The sequence below is a fragment of the Melospiza georgiana genome, chromosome 2 (assembly GCF_028018845.1).
Source record: "Melospiza georgiana isolate bMelGeo1 chromosome 2, bMelGeo1.pri, whole genome shotgun sequence".
Classification (NCBI taxonomy): Eukaryota; Metazoa; Chordata; class Aves; order Passeriformes; family Passerellidae; genus Melospiza; species Melospiza georgiana.
In genome coordinates, this window is record NC_080431.1 from 115,558,926 (window position 1) to 115,571,196 (window position 12,271).

Sequence of the window (12,271 nt, forward strand, 5' to 3'; positions counted from 1 at the left end):
CTGGATTCATGAAGCCATGAAGCTGTGTCCACACAACTTACTCTTCTACTCCTGGTGGCTGCTGTGTTTCTTGAGCCCTGCCTCTGGGCACAGAGACTTGGGGGTCTTGCTGGTGAAGACAAAGGCAGTACTGGACTTCCCAGCTCTCTCCATTTTTCCTGTCACTAGGGCACAATTCCAGGCCTACGTTTTCCTTGTTGATTTTGCTCTTGTCCTTGCATCTGTAGAAGCTCTTCTTGTTGCCCTAAATCTTCCCTTGCCAGTTGGAACTCCAACTGGATTTTTTTATCCTAACACACTGGTGCAATGTTTTTAAATTCTTCCTCTTTACGCTGGTTTTCCTTCTGCTTTCTGTATACTACTTGTTTAGTTTGGTTTGGTTTGATTTTGAGTTGTATTGCAACTCAGTCCCAAGATCCTTCTTTACCATGTGCCTTCCTTAAGCTGTTTCAAAGGTATTGAAACAGCTGATCAGCACTCTGCCACATCATCATAATGATCATCGGTGATCCACAAGCTCTTACCAAAATGTTGTTCATATACAGAATAGTTTCATGCATTCAAGCAGCTTCTTCACATGGAGAAAAACTCTCCTCCAAATTTTACCTCTCTGTCTTTATTGAGGAGCCCTTCATTCATTGGAGAGCTCTGGTTCTGTGAGCTGTCCCACTTTGTTCCCGTTTTCCCAAGGATGTCACTGTTCTGCATCTGAAGCAGTTCCTAGTTCCTCCTTTTCCCAGTTTTATACACACAGTCTAAGACAGCCTCCCTTTTGAGTTGTTTTATCTTCATGATGGATATCTTGCTACCATCACCCTGCTCCATTTATGTAGCAACCCTGAACTTAATTCCTTAGTGTAAGCAGTTCTTGCCGTCCTCCAAGATACCAAGTTTTTCCTCATCAGATTCTCAAACCTGTTGGAAAACACACTCTTACTTTGTTGCTCAAAGAGGGAGCCATGGTGATTAAAGCCCAAGCAGGAGCACCGTGCTCCTATCGCTGCTGAGGTACAAGAGGTGGCAAAGGCAGCAATTCACCTGCTCTGCTCAGCTTCCCATCCCCTGCAAGCGTGCTGAGGGAGGGCTGGATCCACTGTTTGTGCCATTGGGGAAGCCATGCAAGAGCCCTGGGGCCTCTCTCAGGAGGAAGCAGCTCCTGGGATGTCTGTGCTAGAGCACGACAGAGATGGAAGAGGACAAAGTGAACCCCAACTTCCAGCCCCCCAGCCCCTTGCCCAGCTGGCCGAACACCAGGCCCTCAGCGGGCACTTGGTGAGGGCAGTGCATGGCTCAGTCCTGCCCCTGTCAGGGACTGAGGAGGAGGGGGCTTTGTCAGTGTGGAGGAAGAGCGGGAATCTGACATGGATCATGAGCTTTCCCAATCCCCTAGATGTTAGGAGCTACCAAGAAATTTCTGACTGGGAAGAGTCTCTTGAGCAAAAGCTCTCCCAAGGAGATGTCAGTAAGTGTGGAGACCTCTCCAGCTGGGATGAGGAGAGAAGCAGCTGTCCCAGGGAGAAGCCCTCAGCTACCAAGAATTTTCCATGGGGAAGAATGCAAGGAGCAGGGCCTGTCCCAAGGAGCTGTCAGAAGCTCCCCAGAACTGTCTGACTGGGAGGACTCTGTTGGCCAAGAGCTTTCCAGAGGGGAAGACTCTGCTGGACAGGAGTTGTCCCAAGGCAATGGTAGCAGAGCCTGTGTGCAGTCCAGTTGGGACAATGATGGTGACAAAGAGCTTGCTCAGGCAACTGAGAAACATGAGTGTCCGCAGCGATGGGATCAAGCCCTTGCTGCAGGAGAAGGACATGGCACAAACTGGGTTTCTTTGAGCGGAGTGAAGAAGACGGGGAACAAAGATGGAGTTTTTGCAGAAAATGGGCTCCCAGGGCCTGTCCCTCAGAGGCCTGGGTTGAGCACAGGGCTTCTCCCTCCTGTGAGTAGCAGGTGCCAGAGGCAGGGACAGAGACCCAAAACAATGAAAGTTTGGCTTAAGAAATAGTAGCAGTAAGAAAAGAAAACCCACAAAAAAAACCAAAAAAACCCTCCTAAAACCACCAAAAATCCCCCCAATAAACAAAACATCACCACACAAAACCCCTCCCCCATAAAAAAAAACCCAAGAAAATAAGAATAGGAATATGAATAAGAGTAAGATTAAGAGGAATAAGAGGATTAAGAAATATTGGTAGTAAATTATAATAATTACAAGAAGAAAAGGAATAACAAAAAAAGTTGAATAAGAATAACAAGATGAAGAAATCATTGTAGTAAAGAAGAAGAGGATTAAGAGGACTAAATAGTAATTAAAATAATAAGAATAACAAAAATAATAAGGATAAGTTGATTAAGAGTTATAAGAAGAACAAGATTAAGAATAATAAGAAGATAAGAATTATTAGTAGTAGTAATTTGTAAGAGAGAATAAGAAAAACAATGAGAAGAACAAGTACTAAGAAAGAAAAAAAATACTAGTAATAGTAAATAAGAATAAGAGTAGTAAGATGAAGAAGATGAAATTGTAGTAGTAGCAAATAATAATAATAATAAAAAAATCCACACCTTCTAGAATCACAGAATGAAGGGGAGGGCCTTAAAGATCATCTAGTTCCAGGTGATAGTATTCTCTTCTCACTGTCTCTTTCTCTGTGAGACCCTTTTGCTATCTCTTTCTACCTCTCTTCCTCCCCTTTCTTGATAAATAAGCTCCATGTTAAATATTGTCTTCATATGGCCTCCTTTGCACCTGCATTTGGGCAGAGGCCTCTCTCCCTCATGGGTTTGTAACACCTGCTCAGTGTCCCTTCCATCTGCCAGCATTCCGGGATTCTGTCAGCTCCTCTCTTCCCTCTTCTTCTTGCCTCTGCTTTGAGCTGGGAATGTGCTTGAGAATGTCCAGCAAAGAAGCCTTTGCTGTCTGCTCTGGGAGCCCATGTGGCTTTGGGACCTTGTCACCTGCACAGCTCCCTCGAGAGGCAGAACCAGCACCCCAAGAGCCTCGGGAATTCCCCTCTGTGGTCCATGGCACACACTGCAATGGTCTGGAATTCCAGTTTCCAGCAAGGAAAAGATGTTCCTGCCCTTTAACGCAAAGCTCTGAAGGGGCTGCAAGCCAAGTGGAGCAAGATTTTGCAATGACATTGCATGAGCAGGTTTCATAACTTAATCAAGGGTTCTTTTAGCACGTGGATTGGGAAAAAAAAATCAGGCAAGGGTCTTTGGCTGGGAGGTGTCACAGGTAAAGACAGACAGTATGAAAGAAGCAGAGCAGACAAACAATGAAAGAAGAGAAAGGATGCAAGTAGCACTAAGCTGAGAAGGTGGCACTCTGAAATCCAAAGTGGAACTTCCTGAAAAGGAATGAGACAGAAATAAAGAAATCTGAAACTTTGGATTATTATGCATTTTCTCCCTTTATCACAAACCTCCTCTGGATAACAACAATCATGCAGCACAGTTTACAGAAAGTCCTTAGTTCTGAATTGGTTGCAGGCTGTGAACGCAATGAAACATGGAACGGGCTTACTTCTCCTTTCAGTTACTTTGACATTCTCAGGAGAGGAGGCAGAAGAAAGAAAAGGGCAGCTTGCATTCACCCTTCAAGAAGACACAGGGCAGGGGAAGGGAAGGTCTGGCGATCTCTGTAAGTGCTCCCACAGGCTGATACCAGAGCCCCAAGGGGTGCCTTCCTACAGTTGCTGGGTACTGAGGGGCAGCACTGCAATTTTATTCACTGGGCTTTGTTATTCTGCCACAAGCCAGGTGAATAGGCCTCGGCCTCCTGTACACAGAGATTCTGTGATCTTTCTTTTTTGGAGGAGAAAGCCAGGCCCATTGGTAGCCAAACCCCTGTGCACAGAGGTGACACTAGCAGGGTTCTTTACTATGCCCAGTGCCCACAGGTTCTTTATTGATGAAAAGATGTGAGGGGCTGTTCACAAAACTCTGCAGTTGTTGCTTAGTGTGCAAACAGCATCACACACTAACACTGAGAGAAGGGGAAACCCTTTGTTGTATGAAAACTGACAAAAACTCTGAATTTGACACTGGTGTCTTTGGCAGGCCACTGAAGGCCTCTGAAGGCCTCTGCTGGCCCAGTGTCCCTAAGGAAAGTTCCCCTCACAGGGGCCTGGGCACATCACGGGCTACACGTGCCAAATCTGTGGCTGCTCTGTGCTGGATGTGGGGTGTGGCCATTTGTGACACAGGTGTGTGGTGACGGCCTGTGGTGATGCAGGACACAGTGGCACCCGGAGGCCTTTGTGACACGGCAGAGCCCCACCCTGCCAGAGGGGTGTCTGAGGGTGTCTGAGGAGTGTCTGAGGGGTGTCTGAGGGGTGCCTAAGAGTGTCTGAGGGATGTCTGAGGGTGTCTGAGGGTGTCTGAGGAGTGTCTGAGGGGTGTCTGAGGGGTGCCTAAGAGTGTCTGAGGGATGGCTGAGGGTGTCTGAGGAGTGTCTGAGGAGTGTCTGAGGGGTGCCTAAGAGTGTCTGAGGGATGTCTGAGAGGTGTCTGAGGGATATCTGAGGGGTGTCTGAGGGGTGCCAGAGGGGTGTCTGAGGCGTGTCTGAAGGGTGTCTGAAGGGTGTCTGAAGGGTGTCTGAAGGGCGCAGAGCCCTGGGGTGCCCAGTCCCAGCAGAGCCACTCTGCCAGGAGGCAGCAGCTCCCCTGAGAGCCTCTGTGGCAGAGCACGACAGAGCCGCTCACAGAGGAGGTGAACCCCAACTCCTCCCCTGCCATGGAGCAACGGGGCCGGCGCATAAAACCCCAGGTGATGGCCAGCCATGGAGGGAGAAGAGACAGAGAGATCTGGCATGAGGCCAGAGGCAGAGGCCCAGGAGCCAGGGCCGGGCTGGCGACTGTGTCAAGGCGGTCGCCTCCTTCCCCCACAGCCAGGGCAGAGAGGCAGGGTCGTGCCCCACACAGGACCTGGTGGCCCTCCAGCCGCCACCACGGATGGCTGGAAGCCCTCAGGGAGCAGGGGCATGGGGCAGTAGGGGGTTCAGAGCTGCCAAGGCCACAGACTGTGGAATGGGACTTGGCCAGGAGGGAGAGAGAGAGGAAACCCTACATGGGCCGGGAACTGGTCCAGTGGGGAAAGGAGAGGGGCCAGGAGCTAGAGCAGTGGGAATATGAGAGATACCAGGGCCTGCCCCAGTGGAGAGATGTGAGGGTCCAAGGACTGTTCCCTTGGGAATATGAGGTACACAAGGAGCCTTCCCGATGGGGAAATGAGAATGTCCAAGAGCTGGACCAGGTGGAATATGAGAGATACCAGGAACCTTCCCACTGGGAAGACATGAGAGTCCATAAACGGTTCCCTTGGGAATATGAGGGACACAAGGAGCATTCTCAATGGGAAAATGAGAGTGTCCAAGAGGTGGACCAGTTGGAATATGACAGATACCAGGAGCCTTCTCGATGGGGAAATGAGAATGTCCAAATGCTGGACCAGTCGGAATATGAAAGATACCATGAGCCTTCCCAATGGGGAAACGAGGATGTCCAACAATGGGAATATGATAGATACAAGAAGCATTCCCAGTGGGGAGATGTGAGAGTCCACGAACTGCTCCCTTGGGAGTATGAGGGACACAAGAAGCCTTCTCAATGGCAAAATGAAAATGCCCAAAGTCTTTACCAGTGGGAATATGAGAAATACCATGAGTCTTCCTATTGGGAAGGCTCCACTGACCAAGAGCTGTACAAAGAGGAAGTCAGACATGACCCAGAGCTGTCCCAAAGGGGATACAGGAGAAACATAGAGGAGTTGCAGAAAGATGCGGAAGAGATCACCATCACCACCATTTGGATCAACCCCAAGTACGCACAGTTCCTGCAGGACCCCGAGGACTCTGCCAAGGCAGCAGCTTCTCCTGCCTTGGCAGAGCAGGTGAAGGCAGCAGGGGCACAGAGCCGGGGCCCTGCCCTGCACAGCCCCAGCAGCCCCCCAGGCCCCTCAGCTCCCCAGGCAGGAGCCCAGGCCCTCAGGGAGCAGCCGGCTCCCCCCAAGAAACACCCGTCCCGCCTCAGGCGGGCGCTGCAGGTGCTGCTCTGCTGGCCCTGCCTGAGGGCACAGCCGGACAATCAGTGCCCGCTGCCAGCGCCAGGCCCGGCCCCGCAGGCCCAGAGCCTGCCCGGTGCCACACGGGCTGCCTGTCATGTTCCAGGGCTCAGGGACATCGCTCCTCGTCGGGAAAATGGCCTGGCTGAGGCTTAGGGCTTGAGAGGCACCAGCCATGTCAGATCAAGGGCAGGGGCACAAAGCCCGGGGAGAAGGAGCTCCTGCTCAGAGGGGACACCAAGGATGCAGAGTGACAACCACAAGGACATTTGGCACAACTTCCCAGATAAGGACAAAACTCATCAAGCCAACCCAGCAACTGTGCTGAAATCAGCTCCAGCTGGGAAAAAGGTACTTCTGGCATAGGGGCATGGCGACCACCAAGTCCTGGCCCAGTGACACCAGAAACCCAGCGAGAAAAAAGAAGAGACAGACTGAGCACAAAGAGTCGTTAGCATAAAAAGCAAGGGAATCTTTAAACCAGTAGAAGAAAAGTATCAATACTGACATATTAATGCCAAGATACTAATATTAATTATTAAGTTATTGTAAATGAATATTATTCAATAATAAGATAAAAGATTGCATCAGTATTTAATACATACAGAAACAAAATACCATTATAAAATACAAATATAAATATTGTATAATATTTAATAGTTATAATGTCTATATATAATAAATATTGAGAAATAATATATTTTGAATATTGTAAGATGTCAAAAATGTAATACATGATCTAGAACATTAGAGTTCCATGTAATACAAATGTAACATCTAAATATCTAGATATGATGCTATAAAAAATGAAAATAATTTTCACAAAAATATTATATGTATTTAATAAGAGAGCCATATAACTGGTAGCCAATGAACATGAATGCCTTTGTTCACTAAAATGTATAAATAGTGAAAAGTTTTGATAGTTGCTGTGCTGCCTCTGTGGATTTGCCACCCAGCAGCTCCTCCTGTGCAGAACTGTAAATAAAGGAAATAGCTGAACTCTGTGTGGGGATTGGCTTCTTGCACACAGGTGAAAGGATCCCTTTGGCACAGCAGCTTTGCCATGGCCACATGGACAAAAGCTGCTGCTTTTCCAGGCAGGCTCAGCTGTGCCCGGCCCATCTCGGAGCCAGCCGGGCGCGGGCAGAGCAGCAGAGATCTGAAACTCGGCGGCTGCGCGGTCGCTGTGGCCCAGACAATCCCCCAGCAGCCACGAGAGCCCCTCTGGGAACGAGCACCAGATCCCAGAGGGCGCCTCTGCCAGCTGCCCCCGAGCCCCTGCACCGAGGAGTTGTGGTCCAGGTGTTCGGGGAACCTCCTGGGGCTGCTGGGCCCAGCTGTGTGGTGTTCCAGTGAGCACCTGGCAAGCTGAGTTCCCCCACAGGGACAAGGGCAGCTGGTTTGGAGGTGTCCCTTGGTTCTTTAAAGAATCATTTGTTGGAGTCATTGTCCTAGTAGGGTAGGCAAGAGCAGCCTCCCACTCTGGTAATGCACAATATTCTCTATCAGATGTCTCAGAAGTATGGTCACTTCAGGTAAAGAAATGCCACTTTTGGATAAAGAGATTTTGATGCAATTGAATTGGCATATGAGAGATGTTATAAACTTTGCTTTCTCTTCATCATCTCTAGAACATCCATTACTCTGAAAGCTCAGGATGTCAGATTTACAGATAAAAATCCCAACTGAGAAAACCAGGTGGGCTTTCTTTTTCACAACCAAACATGGACCCAGCTCAGCTATGGAGAGGGCACATGGTCCTGTGGCTGCCCTTATTGCTGTGATCCTGAGGGGCAGCACTACAGAGCAAAGCAAAAATTCCTCCCTTTCTCCTTTCGCTTCCTGCCATCCTCCCACCCATTGCTGGGACAGATGATTTTAGATGATATTAGAACCTCTGCTATCTCTGTTGAGGATGCTCTTAAGTTAACTGCTGATATGACCACCCCATCCAGCTACTGGATATGATTACATGGAATAGTTGAATCTTTCAGGGCAGGAGCACATTTACATTTCCTGCTTTCTGTACAAGGTCATTGATTTTTTGAAACAACCCAAAACCCTGAACTCTTGACCAGAGCAATTGCCATGTAAATATCTGCAATTTCATGCAATCCTCCAGACAGTGACGTAAAGCTGTCAGATGTGCAAACTGAATTGCTGACTGCTAGGGGCTTAATTAAAATTCTGCTTGTGAAGCCTGTGATTCTGCTTCGTTTGTTTGTCCTTCAGTCCTTCCCCAGGGCTCTCTGGTGCCATCACCAACAGCAGCTCTGGACATTCCCGCACCTCCAGTACACCCAAAGCTCCCAGCAGTGTCCTGCAGGCTCACACACAGCCCTGACACTGGCACACTGTGCACTTAGGTCTGGGCAGGGACAAGGAACATTGCTGCTGCTGTCAGAAATTGTGAACTTCAGCAACTTCCCTCAAGGGTGTCCTCCTCCTCTGCTCCACCCAGCCCAGCCCCTGCCATCCCTCCATCCCAGGTTCAGGCTCTCACCTCTGTAGAATTCCAGCTGATATCCCATTTTCCCTTCTTCAAAGAGAGTAATCTGCACCTCTCCTCCTGCAATTCCTTGGATGTGACACCAGGACCAGCACACAGCTCCCCCAGGGAAGGAGCCCAGAGCTGGGAGAGGCTCAGACACAAGGTGCCCCTGCCCAAACCCTGTCTGGGTATTGAATGCAGGGAATGATTGGCATCTGACTCCATTGCTTCACAATGCTGAACAATTGCTTTATTAAAACTATACTACATTCCATTAATACTATATTATAACTATACTAAAGAGATACTAAAAGATATTATATTCAAGGAAAACCTGTGACTGTCTCCCGACAGTCAGGCACAGCTTTGAGTGATTGGTTCATTAATATAAACAACCATCCCCAGAATCCAATTACCAAATCCCTTGAGGCAAACAATTTCCATAACACATGCCACATGTGCAAAACAAGAGGTGCAGCAAGTAGAGATAAGAATCGTTTTCTCTCCTTCTCTGAGGTCTCTCACTGCATTTCCCAGGACAAGTCCTTGAGAAGTTGTGCCTGCTTCTCTCTGTGAAGAGAGATGTGGCCACATCTAGGCTGTCGCCAGCATGGTGCCAAGGGAAATTGTTCCAGGGTGCTGGAGATCAGGCCCAGTGTTTCATCACCCTTGGTGTCGCACAGTTGCCACTGCTTGGAGGAGAGTTTCTGCCATTCCCCAGCACCCACACAAATTACCAACAGCTCTGCTTGCTCTGCTCCCATCTCCCAGTGGAAGAGGAATCCTTTCAGAGCAGCCAAAGCCCAGTGGTCCCTATCAGCAGGCAGATAATTACTTAACATGCAGCTAATGCAGCTTTTTGAAATCAAAAATCAAAAAAGCCTTTTTATTTTTAATGCAGCTTTTTGAAACAAAAAACCTGTCAATCAGAAAGTGGCTGGCGGGACACAGCAGCTGCAGAACCCTCCTAGAAGCTGCCAGAATCAAATGGAAAGACATAATAGTAAATTAAAAGTACAGAGCAAGGCAGAGCTATACAAAGTGTTGTACAAGCATGAAACTCCACTGACAGATGGTTTTCTCTCTTTGTGCAGGTGAATAAAGCTGCTCTGGAAATTTTTTTCCCTGTTAATTTGTAAGCAATACCTTTATTATTATGTATACCTGTCTGGTTTTAATTTGCTCTCTCATACTGTGAGAATTTTGGTATCAATATTAATGGGCCTGGAGCCTGAGGTAGAGAGTTACCAGCCAGTAGCAGGTTTTTTTCTGCTTCTGAAGTGAAACAACAAGGTTGGGCCCATTAGGCTGAGATATTGTAATGATATTGCTGAAACGGGAATTACATTTTCTAGTTCTTCACTTCAGAGCAAGAAATCAATATTAAATTTTTAGCAGAATGAAGAAAAACATTTTAACAATTTCCATTTCTCTACAACTCAGAATTCCAACAAAATGTATCTGAAAGTTTGAAAGTTAGTGATAAAAATGGATTAAGAGCAAGTGGAGATAGGGAAACCGGTCACATGAAATAGAGGTTATTACTTCTTCCTTGCAATTTTTTCTGCTGTCTGAAATAACATAGTGATAAAATTCCCATGCAGTCTTTCTTCTCCTATCTTAAATTTTTTTTTCAATTTTTTTGTCACACTGATGTCCCCCAATGCTTACCCCAGTGAGCATTTTTAGATTAGTTCTATTTTCCTAATTTTTGCTACTTTTGATGAAGATTTGTGATGCATTTCCATTATTGCTGTAGCTAGATCAAAGCTACCTTGGCCTGATAATGTTGTGGGGAGGGGATTAGTCTTTTTATAAGAAAATTAGGATAATTAGTTTACTTGCTACTTTTGTCATAGTCTACTGTAAGTGTGAGGAATATCTGCCCAACATAATTCCAAATTCACCTCCATTTTAACATAATCTTCAAGTCGAGTTCATTCTTGGGTAGTTTAAATTACTTTTTTCCCCTGCAGCACTGTTTGTTAGTACATGAGTGACCTCCAGTGGTATTCCTGAAAAAAATAAAAAGCCTCCTGCTTGGAATACAATCAGGGAAAGCTGAGAACATCTGCAAATCTCTAGTGTGTTACAGGTTGCTCCTGAGAACAGGACTTGTTCCTTTTGGAGATCCCCAGTAAGTAAAAAAGGAGTAAAAATATCCACTCAACTGTTATTCCTGACCTGTGACTTAAAACTGTGCAAAGAATAGAAATATCTGTTTCTCTGACTCAGCAGAATCATTCATATTCCTTGAACCAGTATTAATGCTGGCACAAGGAAAAAAGCTTTGGAAAAATCAGGATCAGAACATTCATGGCATGCTTTATCTCGCTTTTTTGAAGAATTTGTCTCAAGCGTTTTTCCAAGCTCATCTGCCTAAAACTAGTCCCAAACAATACAATTTTTGATGTTCATATCCTTTCAGGGTATGGAAGAGGCATTATTGTTTAAAAAAATTGCTGCTTTTCCTCCTCATCCCTCAATCACGCCAGACTTTATTTAGCCATATAAATCTGGAGTTGTTTTCCCACAAGGGGTCACCATAGATTAGCCTCACTGCAGGTCTTCATCAAAAGAATTTATGTTCTCACATTTTAAGATACAAAGAAAACATTTAGATTCTCAAGGCAGTACTAAAAGCATCTATTGAAGCATATAACTTTGTAATAAAATGTATCCAGTGGAAGGAAACTGCAATGGAGTAAAGCAACAACTAATTTTAGAAGTTGCATTAAAAAACCAAACCAAACAAATAAACAAAACCAAAAAAACCCAAACAAACAAAAAACCCAAAAAACAAATCACAAAAAACCCTCCAAGAAACTGGAAAACAAGTTCCTATTTATTTTGTTTATCACAAAAATAAATTGTACACACCATGTTAGGAATTCTCTCTCTCTCCCCAGCACCAGATTGTACAACCAAGAAACCTTGTATGATGAGGACATCATTTCAGCTCTGATTTTAAAAATTGTTTAGGGTTGAGTCTATGTTCATGGGCTCCCAGAAAAGCCAAAAGCAGGGTCCTTGTGAATAGCAGAGCTTGTCCTTGCCCTTCCATTATTAAGACTGAGATGGTTTCAATGGGTTCCTGAGGGTGCTGCCTGTTCTTTCTGTTCATGTTCTTTCTGTTCAATTGACTCAAACAACAGACATGGAGAAGTCTTTATAACTTTAGCACAGTGTTTTGTGACTAAGCATTTGTCCTCACCACAAAAGAAAACTTAAGTTTGAAACCCTCATTTAAACATGCTCTGAAGTTTAATTCATTGCTTTCGCTGAAGTAAAATTCATTGGAGTGCATCTGTATGGAGAATAAAAGAAAAGCACAGTGGGATTCTGGTTTGAGTGCTTTAGGAATCTGCCTGTTAAGTATATTTAGCTTGTTAGTAGTGTTGTCCATGCATTGTGGGCATCTGATTAGATGCCAAAATTGGGTGGAGCAGTAAAATCCATCCCCTGTAAGAGACAGACAGACAGACACTTCCCCCAGCCACATCCTTCTCCCCTCCTGTCACCTGCCTCTAGGGAGCTGCACACACTCATTAAGGACAGGAGCTGCATGGGTAATAACAGGATTAGAGTGCTATTAACTCATTTTCAGCAGCATTATTTCTGCAGACCAGAAGGACTGAAAAGCAAAAAGAAGTTTTCATTGTTACCTTATACACAGTGGCAGCAACGTGGAAAAGCTCCTAAAGAAAGGATGATGCT